Here is a 26764-nt window from a genome sequence, read left to right as displayed (position 1 = left end):
AACCAGACTTGGTGCTTGCTCTGCAGCTCTGCAGGGGATGGGCTGAGCCTGTCTCTGCAGAGCACAGGGCTGGGAGCAGGCTGTGCAGCCAAGACATTCGGAGGCCTGTCTCCTCCCTGCTGCTGCCTGAGCCGTCCGTGGTGGCTGCTCTCACCCGGCTGCCCTGGTCCTTGCTCAGTGCCGCGGCCATGGAGGTGAGGAGCTCTCTGGCACAGGCCTTCTCTCTCGCGAGGTGTTACGGCGCCCGGCACAAAGGGGCCCTGGATTTCACTACAGCCTCTTTGAGCAAAGGCAGGAAATGTTAGTGTGTCCTTTCTTTCCTTTCCTCTCTCCCAGGCTTTTTAAGGTCTTCCCATCCTCGGTGAGGGCTTTTACACACAGTCATTCACCCCTCAGGCTGTCAGCTCAGGGTTTTGGGGCGCTGAAAAAGTCAGAGGTTTCAAAGGGAGAGGAAAAGCCAGGGCAGTGAGCCCTTTTGGGTTTCTTCCTCCCCTGGGCTCAGGCTGGGCAGCTGATGGGTAGGGCTTGACCAGGTTCCCCTCCAGGGGAGGGGAAAGGTGCCTGCTGAGTTGGAAGGCAACTTAGCCGGGCTTCTGGGGACCATCTTCTCAGCAAGGGAGAGGAATTGCTCATGGTGTTTCTACAGTCTCTTGTAGCTGAGCTGAAGAGCAGCTCAAAGGAGAAGCTCTTCATTCAGAGCAACATAGCCCCAACCTTCTCTGTACAATCTTGTCTGATCTGCTTTTTTATGGGAAAAGCAACTTCGTGACAGAGCAATACTCCAAGTTCATCAGGTTGTACCTTGAGACAGCTTTTCCTGGGTTCTTTTCTGTTCATCTTTGGACTTCTCCAGTTGCTTTTACTTTCATGGTCTTATCAACTTCTCAGTAGACAGATGTACACAGCACTTTGAACAGCAGTTCTTGAACTGATTTTCTATTGGGCAGCCTTCTTCAACATAATCACTACCTCCTTTTATACCCTCTTATTTGATTTATGGAAGCAGAATACATAAAGCATATTTGGACACCTTGCACTTGCTTGGAGAACCTTTCCTTCAGCCAACAACATCAATGGTGAGGACCAGGACGCAAGATGGGGGGCAGTCCTGTGAGCCCATCATTGGGTGAAACGTGACCCATTGTGCCTGGAGTGATTTTTGGAGCAGGCATTCATGCCAGCTCTTCTCACAGTGGTTCTATTTTTCAAGTGCTTCTTGGTGTTTCTCCTGTTAATGGGAGAAGGATTTGCAGGAGCACAGAGAAGAGCCTGCTCTCCAGCAGGCAACTCAAATGCTCTGTGACCTTGCCTTCTTCACGGTCATATTTGGCCCTTGAGCAGCTGCCTCATAAACCTGTCTGCAGAGAACTTGCATCCTGTCCCCAGGCAGCCTTTGCAGCAGTGGAGGGGGAGGATATGTTCCCTTTGCACGGGTGCCACCAAAGGTCTGAATTCTTCACCCACCTGAGGGGCAGTTTAAAGAGGGCCCGAGGTGACCGCGGGTTATGGTATTCGGCCTGCTCAGAGGGTGCGTGATTATTGGCAGTGGTGGCATCTGCCTGCTCCTTTGCGGGTTTAGCATCTGCCCCTGATTTACCGCCTTGTCCTCTCCTGCTTTTCCCCACTGCTGCCTGTGTCCTTGACCTCTGCCCAAGGGAGGCATGGGGCTGCTGCTTGCAATGCATGCTGGGACACCTCATCAGGGGGCTGCTAAGGTCCTACAGAGGCACATGCTCACCCAGAGGGGCCTCCCCTTGCTCTCTGCCTTCTTCAGGCCACTCCGCAAGCGCTCGTGCCCATCGCAGCCACAGTCCCTGGCACTGCAGTCTCAAGGCTGCCAAATGTCACCCCACTGCACTGCAGTTGCAATTGTCTTTCAGTCACTGGCAAGTCAAGGGCCACGGAGGACTGGTCAGGGCTGCTCCAACTCTGGGGGGTATCTAGGGTTAAGGCCAGCTCTGCAGCATGCTCCTCTTGCAAGGTTCTTGCACTCTGCTCCTGGGCAAGCCGGAGCATCCGTTGCTCCTGGGGGCAGGAGGCAGCCCTGCCTAGGTGGTTCTCAGCCTTCTTCTGAGGCCTCGTAGGGACAAGGTTACATGTCCACGTGCTCTGCAAATTGCTTGTGCATCCAATGAGCCCTTATCCCAGGCAGGTACATATTCAAGGATCCTGGCAGGGACACCAACCCATAAAGAGAATAGAGTTTGGTCAGTTGGACTCACCTGGAGATTTGACCATGCAGGATGATGTGCACGCTTCATCTTGATGGCTCTGATCGAAATCCAGCCCAGGAAGCTGTTGCTCTCCGATACGTGACAGTGCATGCAGAAGGCTCTCGGACAGCGCGCAGAGGGATGCCACGCAGGAACCTAGAGAAAGAGAGCACAGAAGCTAGCAGCATCCTCATGAGCACACAGAAACAACTCCAAGCTCCTCCAGAAGCACCAGCGTTCTAGGCCACTTTCTGCACGGCTCCCAAAATCCCAGGGGCAAGCCACCGCAGAAGGGCTAAAGGGCTAGTGCAAAGCAGCATGGCACCAGCTCCTGTTACTGCCATTGGTGGAAAACCACACTGGGGCACAGCAAAGGTGCCTCAGGCTGGCCTTGCCTGCAGCTGCACTATCTAGGGCCTGGCAAAGCTCACTTACCAGCATGCCTTGCAGATCAACCACCTTGTAGATGAGTGGAAGGGCCCCACAAGCCCAGACACATTTTCCCACCTGCTCCTACTTCAGCTGGGCTTTTGCAGCTACTCCTCTCCTACTTCTCCACAGAAGCAACTCCCCTAACACTTCCAGCTATCACTCCCAAGAAAGAAAAACCCACATCCTGTTTTTGACCTCTGCCAGGGGGTTCCCACAAGTTACTGGCTCAGAGGTCCCACTACAGTTAGTGCAGTCTTTGGCTTTCCTCCTAGCAAAGAGGAACAATTCTGAGCAGTAAACTTGTAGCGAATGAAGGCACAGACTCAAGAAGTGGTGCATCTTGAGACATTTATTGTTTGTTTCTGAGCATATTTATACTAAGTAGTTAGCTGCTTCAGCGGTTTTACAGATACACTTTGCTAAGCCAGTCATCATGCTGACTACATCACAGGTAGCCAGTTATTACACTGATCACGCACGCACAATCATGCCTTGTACCTCGCTCCTTGCTTCTCCTTTCCCATACGCTTTGCTACCTGTAACTCCTCGTACCTCGCTCCTTGCTTCTCCTTTCCCATACGCTTTGCTACCTGTAACTCCTTGTACCTCGCTCCTTGCTTCTCCTTTCCCATGCGCTTTGCTGCTTGTAACTTTCCACCAGTTGAACCCTGTCATGACCCTCCCCAAAACTGAAGGGAAATACACTGCCTCCACAGAGCTGGCCCAGCAGCAGCAGCAAAAACACTCCTTGTCAAGGGCCTGCAATACAGCTTGCACTCCAGCCTGGGCAATTCCTGCAGCACACCACTGAGGCTGCAAGGACTCCAGGCTGCACCTCCAAAGACCCGAGACGAAGGAGGGGACTGCCAAAAAAGAGAAACTGCAAGCCTCTTGTCATGCCTAGAGGATTGCCCAGGGCTCAAACAGCTGAGGCTTTTCAGGGTACCTTTGGCACACAGCATTATAAATTGCCTCTCACTGCAGAGATTGCAAAGGGCTCCAACTCTGCAAAACTGCATCAACACCAGGAAGCTGCAGCAGTCCTGGCTCTGCTGAGCACCTTTCCCTCTTGCCATTATCCTGTGCCCTGCAGACACCTCTTGGCCACCGCTGCGTATGACAAAGCACAGAACGCCCCCAGAAGCGACCAACACAGCAAAGCCATTGCCACCAAAGAGAAGGCAGAGCACAACCGAGGGCCCACGCGCTCTGCCACAGCAGTCTCAGGCTTTGGGTCCCAGCAAGCTGAGGCCTTTTACTAAGGAACACTTGCCATCAGTACAAACTGCATCTCTGGGCACTGCCCCTCCTGGGCCTGAAAAGCAGAGCTGAGGCACATGCCCCCACCCTCCGAGATATCCCCAACTTCTTCAGAGCAGTCCTCTCTTGGCAAACACTGACCAGAAGTGGTCAAGCCCCAGGGAAAAGCTGCCGGGCAGCACCAAAGAAGTGTGCAGGACCATCTCCCAAGGGCTTTGGCCAAAGCAGCTAACCCCCTCTGGCACAAAGAGTCAGGGTCCATGCAGAGGACAAAAGGGAACCTTCAAAGAGAGAAGCACATCCCACGCAGGGGCAGGCGCGTCCCCCAAAGCACCAAAAGGCAGTCCTGCGAAAGAAGGACTCATTTCTGCTCACCCAGGCAACACCTCTCTGCCAGACCATCCCACTGCTCCATGCTCACACCTACCACCCTCCTTCCTTCCCTCCTGCTTTAGAGCCACTAAACACCCAGCCCTACTTGCTCCTCCAAACAAAAGGCACCTCCAGCTCTCCACTCAACACCTGCACACACACACCACTCACTCACTCACACATGAAACACAGCAGCTCCCCTGCACAGCATGCTCAAGTGCGCAGCTCCCACACCCACAACCCTGGGCACTGGCAACCTGCACTAGGCCCCAAGTACACAGCCAGCTGCTGGAATTGTTCCAGACAACCAGCCCCAAACTTCTCTCCACAACATCCTCTTCTCTTCAAAGGAAACTACTGCCCCTCCACTTGGCAAAGCAGCTGCAGCTTTGGGCAGAAGGGCACAGACTGGACCACTAGAGCTTAGCTCTACTGACACCTGGGCAGGGGGGAAGCCAAAGAGCCCTTGCTGCACTTGGCACCTGACAGCAATTCAGCCCGGGCAGCTTGGGAAAAGCCGCCGACGCGCCGACAAAGCCGCCGACGCGCCGACAAAGCCGCCGACGCGCCGACAAAGCCGCCGACGCGCCGACAAAGCCGCCGACGCGCCGACAAAGCCGCCGACGCGCCGACAAAGCCGCCGACGCGCCGACAAAGCCGCCGACGCGCCGACAAAGCCGCCGACGCGCCGACAAAGCCGCCGACGCGCCGACAAAGCCGCCGACGCGCCGACAAAGCCGCCGACGCGCCGACAAAGCCGCCGACGCGCCGACAAAGCCGCCGACGCGCCGACAAAGCCGCCGACGCGCCGACAAAGCCGCCGACGCGCCGACAAAGCCGCCGACGCGCCGACAAAGCCGCCGACGCGCCGACAAAGCCGCCGACGCGCCGACAAAGCCGCCGACGCGCCGACAAAGCCGCCGACGCGCCGACAAAGCCGCCGACGCGCCGACAAAGCCGCCGACGCGCCGACAAAGCCGGCCGACGCGCCGACAAAGCCGCCGACGCGCCGACAAAGCCGCCGACGCGCCGACAAAGCCGCCGACGCGCCGACAAAGCCGCCGTTCTTCCTCCTTCTGGAGGCAGAGAACCAAGATAGCTACGTAAGCAAATGATGAGGGCACTGCTCCGAGGCTGATTCTCACAATTGCATGCAGCTCTCTTTGCCCCACTGCGCAGACATCACCCTCCCTTGCCAAGCTTCTGATCCCTCGGAGCTGCTGGGAAGGGGCCTGTTTGGAAGTGAGACTAAGTCCCAGTGCCCTGGGGTTTCTTCCTCCCCTGGGCTCAGGCTGCGCAGCTGATGGGTAGGGCTTGACTAGGTTCCCCTCTAGGGAAGGGGAAAGGTTCCTGCTGAGTTGAAAGGCAACTCAGCTGGCCTTTTGGGGACCATCTTCTCAGCAAGAGAGAGGAATTGCTGATGGTGCCTCAGCAGCCTTTTGTAGCTAAGCTGTGGAGCAGCTCAAAGGACAAGCTCTTCATTCAAAGCAACGTAGCCCCAACCTTCTCTGAAGGATTTTCAGGAGCACAGAGAAGAGCCTGCTCTCCAGCAGGCAACTGAACTGCTCTGTGACCTTGCCTTCTTCACGGTCATATTTGGCCCTTGAGCAGCTGCCTCATAAACCTGTCTGCAGAGAACTTGCATCCTGTCCCCAGGCAGCCTTTGCGGCAGTGGAGGGAGAGGATATGTTGCCTTTGCATGGGTGCCACCAAAGGTCTGAATTCTTCACCCACCTGAGGGGCAGTTTAAAGAGGGCCCGAGGTGACCGCGGGTTATGGTATTCGGCCTGCTCAGAGGGTGCGTGATTATTGGCAGTGGTGGCATCTGCCTGCTCCTTTGCGGGTTTAGCATCTGCCCCTGATTTACCGCCTTGTCCTCTCCTGCTTTTCCCCACTGCTGCCTGTGTCCTTGACCTCTGCCCAAGGGAGGCATGGCGCCGCTGCTTGCAATGCATGCTGGGACACCTCATCAGGGGGCTGCTAAGGTCCTACAGAGGCACATGCTCACCCAGAGGGGCCTCCCCTTGCTCTCTGCCTTCTTCAGGCCACTCCGCAAGCGCTCGTGCCCATCGCAGCCACAGTCCCTGGCACTGCAGTCTCAAGGCTGCCAAATGTCACCCCACTGCACTGCAGTTGCAGTTGTCTTTCAGTCACTGGCAAGTCAAGGGCCACGGAGGACTGGTCAGGGCTGCTCCAACTCTGGGGGGTATCTAGGGTTAAGGCCAGCTCTGCAGCATGCTCCTCTTGCAAGGTTCTTGCACTCTGCTCCTGGGCAAGCCGGAGCATCCGTTGCTCCTGGGGGCAGGAGGCAGCCCTGCCTAGGTGGTTCTCAGCCTTCTTCTGAGGCCTCGTAGGGACAAGGTTACATGTCCACGTGCTCTGCAAATTGCTTGTGCATCCAATGAGCCCTTATCCCAGGCAGGTACATATTCAAGGATCCTGGCAGGGACACCAACCCATAAAGAGAATAGAGTTTGGTCAGTTGGACTCACCTGGAGATTTGACCATGCAGGATGATGTGCACGCTTCATCTTGATGGCTCTGATCGAAATCCAGCCCAGGAAGCTGTTGCTCTCCGATACGTGACAGTGCATGCAGAAGGCTCTCGGACAGCACGTAGAGGGATGCCACACAGGAACCTAGAGAAGGAGAGCACAGAAGCTAGCAGCATCCTCATAAGCACACAGAAACAACTCCAAGCTCCTCCAAAAGCATGCTTTGCTACCTGTAACTCCTTGTACCTCGCTCCTTGCTTCTCCTTTCCCATGCGCTTTGCTGCTTGTAACTTTCCACCAGTTGAACCCTGTCATGACCCTCCCCAAAACTGAAGGGAAATACACTGCCTCCACAGAGCTGGCCCAGCAGCAGCAGCAAAAACACTCCTTGTCAAGGGCCTGCAATACAGCTTGCACTCCAGCCTGGGCAATTCCTGCAGCACACCACTGAGGCTGCAAGGACTCCAGGCTGCACCTCCAAAGACCCGAGAGCAAGGAGGGGACTGCCAAAAAAGAGAAACTGCAAGCCTCTTGTCATGCCTAGAGAATTGCCCAGGGCTCAAACAGCTGAGGCTTTTCAGGGTACCTTTGGCACACAGCATTATAAATTGCCTCTCACTGCAGAGATTGCAAAGGGCTCCAACTCTGCAAAACTGCATCAACACCAGGAAGCTGCAGCAGTCCTGGCTCTGCTGAGCACCTTTCCCTCTTGCCATTATCCTGTGCCCTGCAGACACCACTTTGCCACCGCTGCGTATGACAAAGCACAGAACGCCCCCAGAAGCGACCAACACAGCAAAGCCATTGCCACCAAAGAGAAGGCAGAGCACAACCGAGGGCCCACGCGCTCTGCCACAGCAGTCTCAGGCTTTGGGTCCCAGCAAGCTGAGGCCTTTTACTAAGGAACACTTGCCATCAGTACAAACTGCATCTCTGGGCGCTGCCCCTCCTGGGCCTGAAAAGCAGAGCTGAGGCACATGCCCCCACCCTCCGAGATATCCCCAACTTCTTCAGAGCAGTCCTCTCTTGGCAAACACTGACCAGAAGTGGTCAAGCCCCAGGGAAAAGCTGCCGGGCAGCACCAAAGAAGTGTGCGGGACCATCTCCCAAGGGCTTTGGCCAAAGCAGCTAACCCCCTCTGGCACAAAGAGTCAGGGTCCATGCAGAGGACAAAAGGGAACCTTCAAAGAGAGAAGCACATCCCACGCAGGGGCAGGCGCGTCCCCCAAAGCACCAAAAGGCAGTCCTGCGAAAGAAGGACTCATTTCTGCTCACCCAGGCAACACCTCTCTGCCAGACCATCCCACTGCTCCATGCTCACACCTACCACCCTCCTTCCTTCCCTCCTGCTTTAGAGCCACTAAACACCCAGCCCTACTTGCTCCTCCAAACAAAAGGCACCTCCAGCTCTCCACTCAACACCTGCACACACACACCACTCACTCACACATGAAACACAGCAGCTCCCCTGCACAGCATGCTCAAGTGGGCAGCTCCCACACCCACAACCCTGGGCACTGGCAACCTGCACTAGGCCCCAAGTACACAGCCAGCTGCTGGAATTGTTCCAGACAACCAGCCCCAAACTTCTCTCCACAACATCCTCTTCTCTTCAAAGGAAACTACTGCCCCTCCACTTGGCAAAGCAGCTGCAGCTTTGGGCAGAAGGGCACAGACTGGACCACTAGAGCTTAGCTCTACTGACACCTGGGCAGGGGGGAAGCCAAAGAGCCCTTGCTGCACTTGGCACCTGACAGCAATTCAGCCCGGGCAGCTTGGGAAAACTGCACACAAAAGCCATGCTCCCCAAAATACTGGGCTCACACTTGGGAGCCCTCTGTCCTCTCTGACCCTGGCAAGCCCCTTGGCACACCCCTACAGCTCCCCTGGCTGCTCCCACCTCACGGCAGGCTCTCCCTCACAAAGCCACACTGCAACTTCAGCCTGACATGCTCTGGGGAGTCCTCAACTCCTCTGCCCTGCCCCACCAGCCCCCACACATCCACTCTCCACCAGTGCCCCAGGCAGGCCTCAGCACCCTCCCTCCCACACCTTTAGGGCACACTACCTTCAGCTGTCCCACCTCAGCTGCTGGGGGGGTCAAACAGGCAAGACAGGCTGACACAGCAGGACAACAAGCCCAGCACATGTTAGCCTGCCTGCCTGCAGCAAGCTTGCTCTCACACTGCCCCATTTGCACTAAATGGCTTCCATGCACGGGCTCCTTGCCAAGCTTCCTTCTTGCCCTCCCTGGCTGCTCTCCCCTCTCCTCTAGCCTGCTCTTCTACCTTTTCCCCAAACAAACACCAGCACTCAAAAATCACAGCAATCCTGCTCTCAAGCTCAAGGTGCTCCCAACACTTTTCTCCTCCTGCCTCCACCTGACATGTGGCGCCCCAAGGAACCATCCCCTTTACTGGGACATGCTCAACTCACTTGACTCCAGCAGGCAATACATACTGCCACTTCTCCCTGGCATAGGCCACTCCACCTGCTCTTCACTTCCACATTAATGCCCCAGTGACCACCTGCCTCCCACCTAGGGGGCTAGGCCTCCAAGCTTCTGAAGCCTTTTAAGGCTTCTTCTTTCCTCAACTCCAAGACTTGTGTACAAGTACAGCAACCAGCCCTGCTAGCCTTCATTTTCCAGGCACAAAAGCACCTGCCACCCCCCACCTTTGCTCCAGCCACCAAGCCACCCTTGCAGCCCTCTCTGCAACTGTACTTTACAACAGGGCTATCACCCCCACACACACACACACACCCTCCTCCCTCAGCAGCACCAGGCTCTGACAACAGTGTCACTCAACAGGTTGCCAAACCCCTCCTTGTCTCCACAACTCTGCCCAGAGGAGATATGCCAAAGAGGTGGCTTCAAGGACTTTAGTCCATTCCCTCCCCCTCCGCCCCCCTCTACCACCCATTTGGCAGCTCCAAGTTACAGGAGCGCTCCTCATTTTCCAGAGAAACCCCTCTTGTAAAGGGCAACCTACTGGCACAAAGCACATCTGCTTGGGGGCCAGGGGCCCTGCCTGCAGGCACTAGCTGCCACCTGGCATCCTGGGCAGCAACAGCAGCACTCCTTCTCCCCCACCTCTTTGGCTTCTCAGCTGTGCACACCACATGCCAGGGCTGCCCTGGGGGCAAGGCACCCCAGCAACACATGTCACACCTGCAGCTGCCTCAGCTCATCAGCTGCTGACAATCTTAAGCATCTGCCTTTGGGCAAGCCACCTGCACTACTTGGGCTCCCTGGCCTTGCTGGGACACTCCCTTGCATGGACAGCACTACCCCCAAATCCCCACCAGGCAACACCCGCCCCCACCTCAACAGCACAGACAAAAGCCCTCCCCATCTGCCCCTGGCAAAAGGAGAGCGGCCCAACTTCTTAACATCATGCCACCCCCTTTCACTTCCAAAGGCTTTCCTCAGCTCCCAAGAAGGAGCAGCCCTCCACTCCACTCCTGCCATCACTGATCCCCTGACCAGCAGCAAGGCTTGCTTGGGCACACACAAGCCACACCTCTGCTCACTCTAACCCCCAGCCTTCTCCCTGCTTTCATACAGCATCGGCTCTGTTCATCCCGCCACCACCATAAACATAACCTGCCCTCCCAGAACTCTTCCCTTCTGGCCAGCTGTCCCTGCAGAGCAGCCAGCAGCTCACTCTCAGCTGAGCTCACCTCCTATTTCCAGGCATCTTAAGAGCAGCTTTTAAGCTCTATCTACTTTGTCAGTCTGGGCAGCAAGGCTGAGCTTCAAAAAAGTTACCCAGATAGAAGCAGAATTACCCTGGCACACCTGCAGTCCTGCTCCAGCCTCAGGTGGGCACCAACTCCTTGTCAGTGCAGCCATACTCCAGCCAGCAAGAGCAGCTCATCCCTGCAGATCACCACCGCAAACACCACAATGCTGAAAGAGAGATTATCAGACATGTACAGCAGTCCCAAGCCCCTGGCAGAACTCGCTGAGGAGCACAGACACATCCTCTTCAAGAGGAGGCAAGCGCACAGCAGACCACGGAAGGAAAGAGAAGCTGCTGCAGACAAGGCAGCAGTTTCTTGGCTTCGGCCAAGAAACCACTATTGGGAAAAGGGAACCCTCTGCCTGCCAGCTGCTTCCACCTCCAACACAGATCTGACCAAGTCAACTGCTCCCTACCCACAGGGGGCAATGTGGCCCCAGAGGCATTCTTCTCCCAGCGACACATTAGAGTCCTAGGCCCAAACCAGAACTAAAACCATTGCCAGTGGGGGTATTTCTGGCCTGGCATCCAGCTCCTTTCACTCACTGCACCAGGCCCAGGCATGCTCTGTGCCTTACCAAACCACCTAGCACCCCTTCCTTTTGTAACCTAAAAAAAGAAAAAAAACACGGTTAGACGCTTTAACGGTTAGACGCTTTAACGGTTAGACGCTTTAACGGTTAGACGCTTTAACGGTTAGACGCTTTAACGGTTAGACGCTTTAACGGTTAGACGCTTTAACGGTTAGACGCTTTAACGGTTAGACGCTTTAACGGTTAGACGCTTTAACGGTTAGACGCTTTAACGGTTAGACGCTTTAACGGTTAGACGCTTTAACGGTTAGACGCTTTAACGGTTAGACGCTTTAACGGTTAGACGCTTTAACGGTTAGACGCTTTAACGGTTAGACGCTTTAACGGTTAGACGCTTTAACGGTTAGACGCTTTAACGGTTAGACGCTTTAACGGTTAGACGCTTTAACGGTTAGACGCTTTAACGGTTAGACGCTTTAACGGTTAGACGCTTTAACGGTTAGACGCTTTAACGGTTAGACGCTTTAACGGTTAGACGCTTTAACGGTTAGACGCTTTAACGGTTAGACGCTTTAACGGTTAGACGCTTTAACGGTTAGACGCTTTAACGGTTAGACGCTTTAACGGTTAGACGCTTTAACGGTTAGACGCTTTAACGGTTAGACGCTTTAACAATTAGACGCTTTAACAATTAGACGCTTTAACAATTAGACGCTTTAACAATTAGACGCTTTAACAATTAGACGCTTTAACAATTAGACGCTTTAACAATTAGACGCTTTAACAATTAGACGCTTTAACAATTAGACGCTTTAACAATTAGACGCTTTAACAATTAGACGCTTTAACAATTAGACGCTTTAACAATTAGACGCTTTAACAATTAGACGCTTTAACAATTAGACGCTTTAACAATTAGACGCTTTAACAATTAGACGCTTTAACAATTAGACGCTTTAACAATTAGACGCTTTAACAATTAGACGCTTTAACAATTAGACGCTTTAACAATTAGACGCTTTAACAATTAGACGCTTTAACAATTAGACGCTTTAACAATTAGACGCTTTAACAATTAGACGCTTTAACAATTAGACGCTTTAACAATTAGACGCTTTAACAATTAGACGCTTTAACAATTAGACGCTTTAACAATTAGACGCTTTAACAATTAGACGCTTTAACAATTAGACGCTTTAACAATTAGACGCTTTAACAATTAGACGCTTTAACAATTAGACGCTTTAACAATTAGACGCTTTAACAATTAGACGCTTTAACAATTAGACGCTTTAACAATTAGACGCTTTAACAATTAGACGCTTTAACAATTAGACGCTTTAACAATTAGACGCTTTAACAATTAGACGCTTTAACAATTAGACGCTTTAACAATTAGACGCTTTAACAATTAGACGCTTTAACAATTAGACGCTTTAACAATTAGACGCTTTAACAATTAGACGCTTTAACAATTAGACGCTTTAACAATTAGACGCTTTAACAATTAGACGCTTTAACAATTAGACGCTTTAACAATTAGACGCTTTAACAATTAGACGCTTTAACAATTAGACGCTTTAACAATTAGACGCTTTAACAATTAGACGCTTTAACAATTAGACGCTTTAACAATTAGACGCTTTAACAATTAGACGCTTTAACAATTAGACGCTTTAACAATTAGACGCTTTAACAATTAGACGCTTTAACAATTAGACGCTTTAACAATTAGACGCTTTAACAATTAGACGCTTTAACAATTAGACGCTTTAACAATTAGACGCTTTAACAATTAGACGCTTTAACAATTAGACGCTTTAACAATTAGACGCTTTAACAATTAGACGCTTTAACAATTAGACGCTTTAACAATTAGACGCTTTAACAATTAGACGCTTTAACAATTAGACGCTTTAACAATTAGACGCTTTAACAATTAGACGCTTTAACAATTAGACGCTTTAACAATTAGACGCTTTAACAATTAGACGCTTTAACAATTAGACGCTTTAACAATTAGACGCTTTAACAATTAGACGCTTTAACAATTAGACGCTTTAACAATTAGACGCTTTAACAATTAGACGCTTTAACAATTAGACGCTTTAACAATTAGACGCTTTAACAATTAGACGCTTTAACAATTAGACGCTTTAACAATTAGACGCTTTAACAATTAGACGCTTTAACAATTAGACGCTTTAACAATTAGACGCTTTAACAATTAGACGCTTTAACAATTAGACGCTTTAACAATTAGACGCTTTAACAATTAGACGCTTTAACAATTAGACGCTTTAACAATTAGACGCTTTAACAATTAGACGCTTTAACAATTAGACGCTTTAACAATTAGACGCTTTAACAATTAGACGCTTTAACAATTAGACGCTTTAACAATTAGACGCTTTAACAATTAGACGCTTTAACAATTAGACGCTTTAACAATTAGACGCTTTAACAATTAGACGCTTTAACAATTAGACGCTTTAACAATTAGACGCTTTAACAATTAGACGCTTTAACAATTAGACGCTTTAACAATTAGACGCTTTAACAATTAGACGCTTTAACAATTAGACGCTTTAACAATTAGACGCTTTAACAATTAGACGCTTTAACAATTAGACGCTTTAACAATTAGACGCTTTAACAATTAGACGCTTTAACAATTAGACGCTTTAACAATTAGACGCTTTAACAATTAGACGCTTTAACAATTAGACGCTTTAACAATTAGACGCTTTAACAATTAGACGCTTTAACAATTAGACGCTTTAACAATTAGACGCTTTAACAATTAGACGCTTTAACAATTAGACGCTTTAACAATTAGACGCTTTAACAATTAGACGCTTTAACAATTAGACGCTTTAACAATTAGACGCTTTAACAATTAGACGCTTTAACAATTAGACGCTTTAACAATTAGACGCTTTAACAATTAGACGCTTTAACAATTAGACGCTTTAACAATTAGACGCTTTAACAATTAGACGCTTTAACAATTAGACGCTTTAACAATTAGACGCTTTAACAATTAGACGCTTTAACAATTAGACGCTTTAACAATTAGACGCTTTAACAATTAGACGCTTTAACAATTAGACGCTTTAACAATTAGACGCTTTAACAATTAGACGCTTTAACAATTAGACGCTTTAACAATTAGACGCTTTAACAATTAGACGCTTTAACAATTAGACGCTTTAACAATTAGACGCTTTAACAATTAGACGCTTTAACAATTAGACGCTTTAACAATTAGACGCTTTAACAATTAGACGCTTTAACAATTAGACGCTTTAACAATTAGACGCTTTAACAATTAGACGCTTTAACAATTAGACGCTTTAACAATTAGACGCTTTAACAATTAGACGCTTTAACAATTAGACGCTTTAACAATTAGACGCTTTAACAATTAGACGCTTTAACAATTAGACGCTTTAACAATTAGACGCTTTAACAATTAGACGCTTTAACAATTAGACGCTTTAACAATTAGACGCTTTAACAATTAGACGCTTTAACAATTAGACGCTTTAACAATTAGACGCTTTAACAATTAGACGCTTTAACAATTAGACGCTTTAACAATTAGACGCTTTAACAATTAGACGCTTTAACAATTAGACGCTTTAACAATTAGACGCTTTAACAATTAGACGCTTTAACAATTAGACGCTTTAACAATTAGACGCTTTAACAATTAGACGCTTTAACAATTAGACGCTTTAACAATTAGACGCTTTAACAATTAGACGCTTTAACAATTAGACGCTTTAACAATTAGACGCTTTAACAATTAGACGCTTTAACAATTAGACGCTTTAACAATTAGACGCTTTAACAATTAGACGCTTTAACAATTAGACGCTTTAACAATTAGACGCTTTAACAATTAGACGCTTTAACAATTAGACGCTTTAACAATTAGACGCTTTAACAATTAGACGCTTTAACAATTAGACGCTTTAACAATTAGACGCTTTAACAATTAGACGCTTTAACAATTAGACGCTTTAACAATTAGACGCTTTAACAATTAGACGCTTTAACAATTAGACGCTTTAACAATTAGACGCTTTAACAATTAGACGCTTTAACAATTAGACGCTTTAACAATTAGACGCTTTAACAATTAGACGCTTTAACAATTAGACGCTTTAACAATTAGACGCTTTAACAATTAGACGCTTTAACAATTAGACGCTTTAACAATTAGACGCTTTAACAATTAGACGCTTTAACAATTAGACGCTTTAACAATTAGACGCTTTAACAATTAGACGCTTTAACAATTAGACGCTTTAACAATTAGACGCTTTAACAATTAGACGCTTTAACAATTAGACGCTTTAACAATTAGACGCTTTAACAATTAGACGCTTTAACAATTAGACGCTTTAACAATTAGACGCTTTAACAATTAGACGCTTTAACAATTAGACGCTTTAACAATTAGACGCTTTAACAATTAGACGCTTTAACAATTAGACGCTTTAACAATTAGACGCTTTAACAATTAGACGCTTTAACAATTAGACGCTTTAACAATTAGACGCTTTAACAATTAGACGCTTTAACAATTAGACGCTTTAACAATTAGACGCTTTAACAATTAGACGCTTTAACAATTAGACGCTTTAACAATTAGACGCTTTAACAATTAGACGCTTTAACAATTAGACGCTTTAACAATTAGACGCTTTAACAATTAGACGCTTTAACAATTAGACGCTTTAACAATTAGACGCTTTAACAATTAGACGCTTTAACAATTAGACGCTTTAACAATTAGACGCTTTAACAATTAGACGCTTTAACAATTAGACGCTTTAACAATTAGACGCTTTAACAATTAGACGCTTTAACAATTAGACGCTTTAACAATTAGACGCTTTAACAATTAGACGCTTTAACAATTAGACGCTTTAACAATTAGACGCTTTAACAATTAGACGCTTTAACAATTAGACGCTTTAACAATTAGACGCTTTAACAATTAGACGCTTTAACAATTAGACGCTTTAACAATTAGACGCTTTAACAATTAGACGCTTTAACAATTAGACGCTTTAACAATTAGACGCTTTAACAATTAGACGCTTTAACAATTAGACGCTTTAACAATTAGACGCTTTAACAATTAGACGCTTTAACAATTAGACGCTTTAACAATTAGACGCTTTAACAATTAGACGCTTTAACAATTAGACGCTTTAACAATTAGACGCTTTAACAATTAGACGCTTTAACAATTAGACGCTTTAACAATTAGACGCTTTAACAATTAGACGCTTTAACAATTAGACGCTTTAACAATTAGACGCTTTAACAATTAGACGCTTTAACAATTAGACGCTTTAACAATTAGACGCTTTAACAATTAGACGCTTTAACAATTAGACGCTTTAACAATTAGACGCTTTAACAATTAGACGCTTTAACAATTAGACGCTTTAACAATTAGACGCTTTAACAATTAGACGCTTTAACAATTAGACGCTTTAACAATTAGACGCTTTAACAATTAGACGCTTTAACAATTAGACGCTTTAACAATTAGACGCTTTAACAATTAGACGCTTTAACAATTAGACGCTTTAACAATTAGACGCTTTAACAATTAGACGCTTTAACAATTAGACGCTTTAACAATTAGACGCTTTAACAATTAGACGCTTTAACAATTAGACGCTTTAACAATTAGACGCTTTAACAATTAGACGCTTTAACAATTAGACGCTTTAACAATTAGACGCTTTAACAATTAGACGCTTTAACAATTAGACGCTTTAACAATTAGACGCTTTAACAATTAGACGCTTTAACAATTAGACGCTTTAACAATTAGACGCTTTAACAATTAGACGCTTTAACAATTAGACGCTTTAACAATTAGACGCTTTAACTGCAAAAACAAGCAAAAGTTACAAATAATTCAGCAACACTCACTCCCAGGTCCTGGCTTAACTCGAGTGTAATGAACCCAAGCTTTGATCCCTTCCACCTTGAGTGCAGTGCAAGTAGGTAGGAGTACCCGGAAAGGTCCTTTCCCCCTCTCTTGTAAAGGTTTGGAGTTCCACCTTTTTAATGTATACGAAATCTCTCGGTTGATACTGATGGACAGGAGTGTCCAACACGAGCAGTCCTGTCAGAATAATATGCCATCAGAGAGCTGCAAGGACTTCCCCTAAAGAAATCAGATAGAACTTTAATCTGTTTTTCCTTTTACAGGGATCTCCCCTGGAATCAGCGGCGCTTGGTATGGTTTCCCCATATAATACCTCATAAGGACTAATCTTACTCCTAGACCTTGGCTGTATTCTGATTCTTAAAAGAGCCAGTGGAAGGGTCTGGGGCCATCTTAAAGAAGTTTCTGGACATATCTTACTAATCTGTTGCTTTCAAGTTTGATTCATTCTTTCTACCTTCCCACTCGACTGAGGCCTCCGCGGGGTATGTAAATCCCACTTGATACCAAGAATTTTACTTAGCTGTTGGACTATCTGCCACAAAATGTGGGCCCCCATCAGAGGACACTCCTATTGGTACCCCAAATCTTGGTATTATGTCTTTGAGCAATATTTCAGTTACTTGCCTAGCTTTATTGGTGCAACAGGGAAAAAAGCTTCCGGCCGTCCTGAGAAGGTGTCAGCTAATACCAGGAGATATCTAGAACTGTCTTGCCTTGGTAATTCAGAGAAATCAATTTGCCAATCATCTCCGGGGGAACTTCCGGGCTTAGTGGTCCCCAGGGGCAGTCTTCTCCTGTTCATAGGATTAATTTTTAAACAAACAGGGCACTTTGCCATCACAGACTTTACTATTCCACTCATTCCTACACATATAATCGAGTTTTGAAGACTAGAAATCAGAGCCTCACTACCCCAGTGTGTTTCTTCGTGTCTCTTTTTTACAATTTCGGTCATTATCTGCGGTGGAACAATGACCTGTTTTGTAGGCGTTATTAACCAACCCTCTCCCTTTGGGGGTGCTTTTAACAGTGATGCTAATTGTTGATCTGCCTCACTGTAATTAGGTTTCAGAATTGGCAGCTTCACCTCTTTTACTGGTACCAATACAAGGATGCCTCATTCGGCCACCTCTAGCGGTTTTATCGGCTAATCGATTACCCACATTTACTGTGGCTTGTCCAAATTGGTGTGCCTTGCAACGCATTATTGCCACTTCCCCAGGTTCTTGAATATTCTCTACAAGTCGGAAAATTTCTTCCTTGTATTTAATAGGTGATCCTTGAGCAGTCAGCAATCCTCTCTCCTTCCAGGTAGCCCCATGTGCACGGACTACCCCAAATGCATACTTTGAGTCAGTCCTTATATTTACCTTTTTCCCTTCAGCTATCTTCAAGGCTTGTCTCAATGCTATCAATTCCGCCTTCTGGGCTGACACGTTAATGGCTAGGGACCCAGCCTCTATTACCCATGTAGCTGTGACCACTGTGTATCCGGCCACCCATTTCCCATCTTGTACAAAGCTGCTACCATCTGTAAACAGTTCCAAATCAGGATTAGTTAGCAGTTCATCTCTCAGATCCTGTCCGCTTGAATGTACGTGTTCAATGCTTTGCAGACAATCATGGTGCAAGGGCTCGGGGTCCCTTACTTCTGAGTTCAAAAACATCGCCGGGTTGATTGCTGCGGTGGTTTTGAGTTCCACATCACCCTTTTCCAACAGGATAACTTGATATCTGAGCATACGGCTTGGAGACAGCCAATGTCCCCCCTCTTGTTCCCATATGTGGAACATACACTATGATTCTTTGTCCTATTGTGAATTTTCCAGCTTCTTGGATCAAAAGAACAGTTGCGGCTACAGCACGCAAACACCCTGGCCATCCTTTACTCACACTGCCCAATTGTCTGCAGAAATAGCCCACAGCTCTTCTCCACGTTCCCAGTTTCTGAGTCAGCACGCCCAGGGCAAGATGTTGTCATTCATGTACAAATAGCTCAAAGGGTTTAGACAAATTGGGCAGTCCCAATGCAGGTGCTGACAGAGCCTTTTTTAAGTCTTTAAAAGCTATTTGGCATTCAGGGGTCCATAGTAGGTAGCTCTTGTTTGACCCCTTCAAAATTTCATAAAGGGGTTTTACTAATAGCCCATAGCTGGGAATCCACAGTCTGCACCATCCGGCCATACCCAAGAATGCCCTCAGCTCTCGTGCAGTTCTTGGTTCTGCAGTTTGGCAGAGCGCTTCTTTTCTGTCAGCTCCCGGTCTCCGTTGTCCTTGTGAAATCTCGAGACCTAAATCAGTCACAGTCTTTTTCCCTACCTGAGCCTTACTTTTTGTTACACAATGGCCTCTTTGTCCTAGAAAATTCAACAGGCTTATGCTCATCTGTAGACACTCTCCCCTAGTCTCCGCAGATGACAACAAAATGTCATCTACATACTGCAGTATTGTTCCTTCCAGGTTTTCCCTTTTCCATGATTCCAGCTCCTTGGCCAATTGCTTGCCAAATATTGTTGCACTGGTTTTGAACCCCTGAGGGAACACCATCCAAGTAAGTTGTGTTTTGCATCCGGTGGTGGGGCTTTCCCATTCAAAGGCCAATATCGCCTGACTGTCTTTGTCTAGAGGTATGCAGAAAAAGGCATCCCCGAGATCAAGTACAGTAAACCATTTATGGTCCTCCTTCAGGGATGTCAGCAAGGTAGATGGCTTAGCCGCTACTGGGTGAATATCTTGAACAATCTGATTCACGGCTCTTAAATCCTGAGCCAACCTCTATTCCTTGCCATTTTGTTTCTTTACTGATAATACTGAGGTGTTATATTCTGATTCACACTATCAGTAACCCATAATTCAAAGGTTTACTTATTAATTCTTCCAACCCCTTTCTAGCCTCCCACCTAATAGGATACTGCTTTTGTCTTACCGGTTTAGTCACAGATTTTAGAACAACCTCCTGGTTTCGCCACTTTAGACCGACCTGGAATTCCACTAGCCCATACCAAGGGTACTACTGCATCTTCTACATCAGCAGGAATCTCCTCCTCCGCTTTCTGCGTGCTGCTCTGTAACATAAAAATTCTCGTTTCCACAGCTTTTGATTCAGGTATTAGTGGCTGCACCACTCCATTCTTAAAGGTTATCTGCGTGTTCAACTTATCCAATAAATCCCTACCCATCAAGGGCATCGGACATTCAGGCATATATAAAAATTCATGAGTCACCCATTGGTTTCCCAATTTAAATTTTAAGGGCTGCAAAAAGGGCCCATTCTCTCCTTTCCCTGTAGCACCAACAACGCTTACACTTTCATGGCTAAAGCTTCCTTTACAAGTATTAAGTACAGAGTAAGTGGCTCCTGGAGCAACTACAAATTCTACTTCTTCGTTTCCCAGCCTTAGTGTAACCAGGGGTTCGGCTGCGGATGATTCCCCAGCTCCCCTTCACGATTCATCCTTTAAGGTCATTAGCTTAATGGCTTGCAGGGCTGGGGCTAAGTTCCCAGCCTGAGAACATTCCCTTTGCCAGTGCCCCCTTTCTTTGCAGATTGCGCACACTGATCTGCTAGATGAGGTTGCACAAAAGGAGGTCATGTTCCCTTTCTCTTACTCCCTTTCACACCTCGGTAACCCCCTCCCTCCTGGGCCTTCCCTTTCTCTATAGGCTCCTCCAGGAGCCCTGCTTAAAGCAGCAATCAATCTCCCTTCTCTTAGGTACTCCCTTCGAATATGTCGCATTTCTTTTTCCTTTTCCCTATTATTAAAAGCCGTCCAGGCCACTTCTAACATTTTCCCCAGATCTCTCCAATCTGCCCCCTCTAATTCTTGAAGTTTCCTTCTTATGTCTGGCGCCAATTGTCCCATAAAAGTTGAAGCTAACTGCTGGGCTTCCTCTGGTTTCTCAGGATCCAGGTTGGTAGATTTCCTGGCAGTAACTTCTAATCGTTCCATAAAAGCAGATGGGGATTCAGTTGGTGCTTGTTTGACCTCATATAGCTTAGACCAATCCACTGCTTTTGGCATGGCATGTCTTATGCCAAACATTATCCATCTCTGATATCTTGTTAAGAGTCCCCAGGGTCCTGGCAGGTTAGGATCCCACCCTGGCTCTGCAGCAGGAAAATTCTGATCTAGCATCCCCTGCAAATCCCCACCAGCAAGTGCTCCTTCCACTTGCTTCCGAGCAGTGTTTAATACCATCTTCTTTTCAGTATCATCTAGCAGGGTGTCTTATATTACCTGTAAATCATTCCAATCTGGATCCTGAGTCCTAATTAGAGTTTCAAACACTTCTGCCACTCTCTCTGGATCTTCTCTATAGTTCCCTGCTATTTCCTTCCAGGACCTTAACTCCATTATAGAGAAAGGCACTTGAACTGTTACTGGTCCATTATTTCCAACCACCTGCAGAAGGGAAGCCTGTAAACCACCCGCCCCCCGCTTCCCCTTGTCATCCTCTTGTTCTCCTCTCAATCGGGCTAAATCCTTCTGCCCCTTCAGCCCCACACATAGCCTCAATATCCTCCCCCAACCTCTGTTGGGGAACAACCATCAACTCCAAATCTTCTTCCTCCTCCTGTTCATACTTTAAACACCTTTTTCCAATACTACAAGCAGAACAACACCTTTTCAACTTTTGACCCTTTCCCTCCTTCTCTAGTGCTAGTATCATCGGATCCCTTGGAATCATCCCACAATCTTTCTGCCACACAGGGTGGTCTCTTAGTGCGAAGAACAAATCTACATACATTACTTCATCCCATTTCCCCTCCCTCCAGCAAAACAACATTAATTGTAATATGGTATTGTAGTTCACACTTCCATTCTTAGGCCATTTTTCCTGATCTTCTAAACTATACATGATTACGATGATTACAGTATTCAATTAATTGTTCTCTTGGTAAGAGTACCTCCCGCCTCTCTCCAATGCTTCAAAATACCTCCCAGGGGTGAATTCTTCCAAATCCCCCCCTCTTTCAACACTTGGTTACCCATAACCACAAAATCCACAAAACAAAGTCCAATAACATTCCAAATGTCAAACTGCCACATAAACACACAATTGTGCACAAATAACTTTACCTTCCTCCCCCTGAGGGACCTCCAGAGCCCAACCTGACCTCCCTGCATGGCTTTTGCCACACCTTACAGGCGGGCGACCCCACCTTTTCCACCCTTCTAACCCAGCTCTGCAAGGCTCACTGCATCTGACCAGCGGGCAACCCGACCTGTTAAGGAAAGGAATGCCTTTACCTTCCCAGGGGGCTTACTCAGAGCTCTTTGGTCTGGAGATCAGAGGTTCTCCCTGAGAATCCCTCGGTGCTGGCTGGAGGTCCTGCAATCCCACAGATGCGTTGAGATTCAGAAGCAGGGTCCCATCTGGGGTGCCAAAGCTGTCACCGAAATCGGGAGGAAAAACTCCTTAACACCAATGTAGTATTAAGAAGCAGGCATTCTCTTTATTACAGTGCCGGATGCACGGGGGATAGCTCCACCCAGCGTGCACACCGTGTCTCACATCATCCAAAGTTTCTATTGCTCTCTCACATATGTACTGAATTTCCCAGAATGATTATACATATTCATTCTATTCCCTGGAACTATCATATTGACAGAATCATTACGCATGCGGTCCTGGTAACAGTCTTAGCTAAAGCTCCTGCACATCTTCCCAGGCAGGTGATCCACAGCCAAGGAAGACAAGCATCTCGAATAAAACAAACCCCACAAGGAGGCTGCAGAGCTTCCCACCACAAGGCACTGCTGAGAAGGAGCCCGCCCGCCCTCAAGGACAACTGCACATTCAGGCCAGCATAAAGCAGCCACTACTGATACCACACAAGCCACACACTCAAACAGCCAGCCACACAACACCAGCTGCCTTCAGCCTCGGGGCTAGCTACTCACTGAGAACATTCAGGCAAGTTCCCACCTGCTCTCCAAGGTAGCACAAGGCTGCCAGGAAAGGACCATAAAAAGCCTGCCCCAGAATCACATTTCCACACCACAGGAGACCAGCACCCTGCCTGCCTAAGCCCACTGCCCACACCCACCTTGCCATTCCCCTGCAGCTAGCACAAGCTCAGCAGCTGTCTCTCCCACCTATGGCAACTCCTTTGCAGCCCATTCACAGCAGGAAGGTCCCACCCTGTGGTGCTTAACACAAAGGGACACACTCAATGACCACCCAGGGGCAATGGAGCCCTTGGAGCTCACTTCCTTTGGCTTTTCCCTCCTGAACACAGGCCACACGGTCACACTTCTAAGCAAGCCAGGGCCAGACAGCCAGAAGCAGCCTAACACCTAGCCAAAGGGAAAAGCAGCTCTGCAGGGATGCACCTCAAAGGCCAAGCAACTCCACCAGGGCACCGCTGCTTATGTGGATACCAGCAGCACCTGATCAAGGCTCCTTGGCTTTGGTTGCTTCCCTTTTTGCTTTCTCATTTATACTTCTGAAGCTGACGACAAGCAGTCAGGACTGACTGGGGTCTCCTTTCAGAGACGCTTTCACAACTGACCCAACGCCTGAAAGTCACACCTCGCCTGTAACTCCCCAGGATAAACACCACTCCTTAAGGGACTCGGAAGGCAGCCTCAGGAAGCAACTGCCACCCAAGTCTACAAATCCTTCTACTCTCCACTGTGAGAGCAGACCCAGACCCACCAGCTTGCAACAAGCCACAGCTTTACTGCAAGGCAAATTCACACCACCCACACAAGTGCTAGAGTCTGCTTTAAGAGGCCACTGGCCTTCAAGAAGGCACTCCCACACATTGCTAGCATTCAAAACACACACTTCAGAGGTGCCCTGAGCACAGCTGAAGCAGGGCATGACCAAAGAGCTGCTGCACACAGCTGCTTGCCTTCACTAGGGAACCCCCAGGCTGCACTGCACTAGCCTCCTTGCCTGCACTGGGACAGGCTGCACTAGGAAGCACTTTCAGGGCTTTGGAAACACAAACAAGGGCACTTCCAGGGGAGCGTCTGGGGGGCAACAGGCTGCAGACATTATGCTGCAGCAGAAATGCCTCTCAACCGAGGGAAGAGCCACGAGTGCAGAGGCAAAGCTACCAAGGGGACATCAACGCAGCCCAAAACGGCTTTAAAACCCAGGCACGCTCAGGGGTCACCTCACCACTCTCACAGGCTTCCCCAGCGCATGGCACAGGCAGCTGGGCAGCCCCGCCGCTGGCTGCCACACAGCCCCACTCACCCCCAGCAGCTGCAGCCCCTGCAAGGCCGCTTTGGTGCTACTGCCACCTCCTCCCCGCTCCCTGGGGACTGCGGGGCAGCAGCAATTTGCCTCTGTCTGGGTTTTGGCACCCAGGCACCAGCCTACAGCTGCCTTCCCCCACAAGGCTGAGAACCAGCCCTTCTCCAGGACCGACGCTTTCTCTCGGCAGGACACCTCACCAAAACCCTCAACCCCCACCACACACACCCCATCACAACACCCAACAGCCACCCCCCACCGCAGCCCGCTCCCTTTAACGGCCGCCGCCGCGCGCCCCGCCCCTGCGCCCCGCCCTAACGGCCGCCGCGCGCTCCCCGCCCAGGCTGCCGTAACAGTCGCTGGCCGTTCTGCCTCGTTGTCGCCCTAACGGTCGCCGCGCGCCTCCCCCTCCCCCCCCAACGGTCGCCGCGCGCCTCCCCCCCCCCCCCCCCGCCTCGCCCTGGTGGTTGTTGCGCGCGGCAGGTACTTGCTGTAACGGGAAATCCGGCGAAAGCTGCGCCAAAACATCGTCCCAAGACACTGCTGAAATCAGCACTAGACATTCAAGCTAGAACTTTGTGGGTATTTTAGTAATTCAAGTGGAAAAATCTGACTGATGATTGAATTATTAGCAAGAGCTTTATTCAGCCTGACTTGCATAAATCTCTGTTGGTTTTCGTTAGTGTACTCCACTTTCTCTGTCACGTAAACCTATGTGCTCGAGGTATTAGGTTTATATTTATTTATGCAATAGGGAAAATATGGTAAGTGTGCTACTGATTTCATTGATTGGAAAAATGTGACTAGTACAACAAAGACTGTGGAATGGATATCAGCTGCCCAGAGGCTTCTGCAGTTAGATAAAGGATTAAGACATGAAAAGGGAAGTCATTTGAATGAGGTAACTGTATCAGGCTGCATAAATGCTTGTGTTCCTGCACACTCACAAATTGAAATGCAATGCTTGACGATTATGTAGGGATGTGTGAAGAAAAAGATTCTTACAAGAAACTCTACCCGGGCCATTTGCATTGATCCATAAAGAAAGAAAGAGAACAGCAAAGCACAGAGAGTCCCAGCCCACACACGTAGTGGGAAAAATGCAGCAATATGAACTAATTTTTCTTAACCAGGTGTGCAAAACAGCAGGAGGCCAAACCCAGACTCTGCAGATTGAGAGTGGTAGGAAAGTATCAGCAGGCAAAGTTTCATTGCAGCAAGGCACTCTGCTTCAAATTATTTTTGTGGAGAAAAAGCAAATGCATTTACCCTGTCAGCTGGGGGAGACTTCTTTTTATTGTAAGCTGTGTATGACAAGTAGCGTGTAGGGGTTGTTATGGCTTTTGTGGTTACTTTTTTTAATACCTGAAAATCTTTGAAAACTGTTGGAAAATCTCCCAAAACTGAGGTATCCAGGCATTCAGCCCAACATTCCTGCAGAGCAGTGGCCTGCAAACCTAGAAGGAACTTTTCCCTTCTCCAAAAGGTCAGTCTGTTAGGCACAAAATAATAGATGTTGAAAGGAAGTAATTTCAAAATGTAAGATTAAGGTTGGCATCAGGGAGAGATGAGTTACCAGAATATGTCTTTGTTTTGCTGCCTCTTGAAGCCTCAGTTTCTTCTAATGGAAGACTTCCGTGTTTGGCTCATGTGCAGGTATATATGCGTGCTGCATTTAAGTTGCTGTGGAGCTGCAGCAACAGAAGGCTCAGGATGAAAAACTGCCTGAGAAGCAGGTCCAGAAGCAGTTACCCTGTGGTGAGCTCTGCCCCGCTGGGGTTTTAGTACCAGTGGTACAAGAAATGGTGATTTCTGAGGTAAGTCAGTGGAAGCTGCAATCACTCTAAGAGTTCAGAGAGATATAGCCATACAGGAAGAAGCGATGGGGATTTGGCCCCTGGAATTTCCCAAATCTGGTTGTTTTGTCTGCATGTGAGCACTTCAGTCCCAGTCTAACAGGAGCTCCTCTGGCTTTTCCTGAGGAGCTTCACTTTGTTTCTGGTACAGCCTAGTTGCTCTAGGGTTGAAATTACTGCATAGAGACCCCTGTGCATGTGCAAAGTCTAAGCAAATGAAGCAGAGATTAAATTAATAGGGGTCTTTGGAACTTACCTAGAAAGGCAAAGCAAGATATGCTACCTTCAGCTTGAGTAAAGAGTTGGAGTACGGAACTGCATCTAGTTTTGTCTGGAAAGAATTAGGTCTATAAAGTTTAAATATTCCCATTGTAAATGAAAGATGAGGTGAAAGCTGCTGCGGTGCTGGCTTTTGGCGATCAAATGCGACTCGCAAGCCGCCCTGTGAGAGGTATCAGAAGTTCTGTGAAGTTGAATGTGTTTGTACATTTATTTCCAGAAATAAAATTGCTTACTTAAGCGTCACTTAAACCACGTGAGGGAAATGTGAGGCTTGTGTAGGCCTTAGGAGAGCGCTGATGCTCTGTTTAGGTGTGCTTTGAGCTAGGTGGGGGGGCACAAAAGCAAATCTCTCCCTTTGGGCTTTCTGTGGGCGTTTT

The sequence above is a fragment of the Apteryx mantelli genome, unplaced genomic scaffold, assembly GCF_036417845.1.
Source record: "Apteryx mantelli isolate bAptMan1 unplaced genomic scaffold, bAptMan1.hap1 HAP1_SCAFFOLD_77, whole genome shotgun sequence".
Lineage (NCBI taxonomy): Eukaryota > Metazoa > Chordata > Aves > Apterygiformes > Apterygidae > Apteryx > Apteryx mantelli.
The sequence above is the reverse complement of the archived record's forward strand: the minus strand, read 5'-3'. Positions refer to the sequence as shown.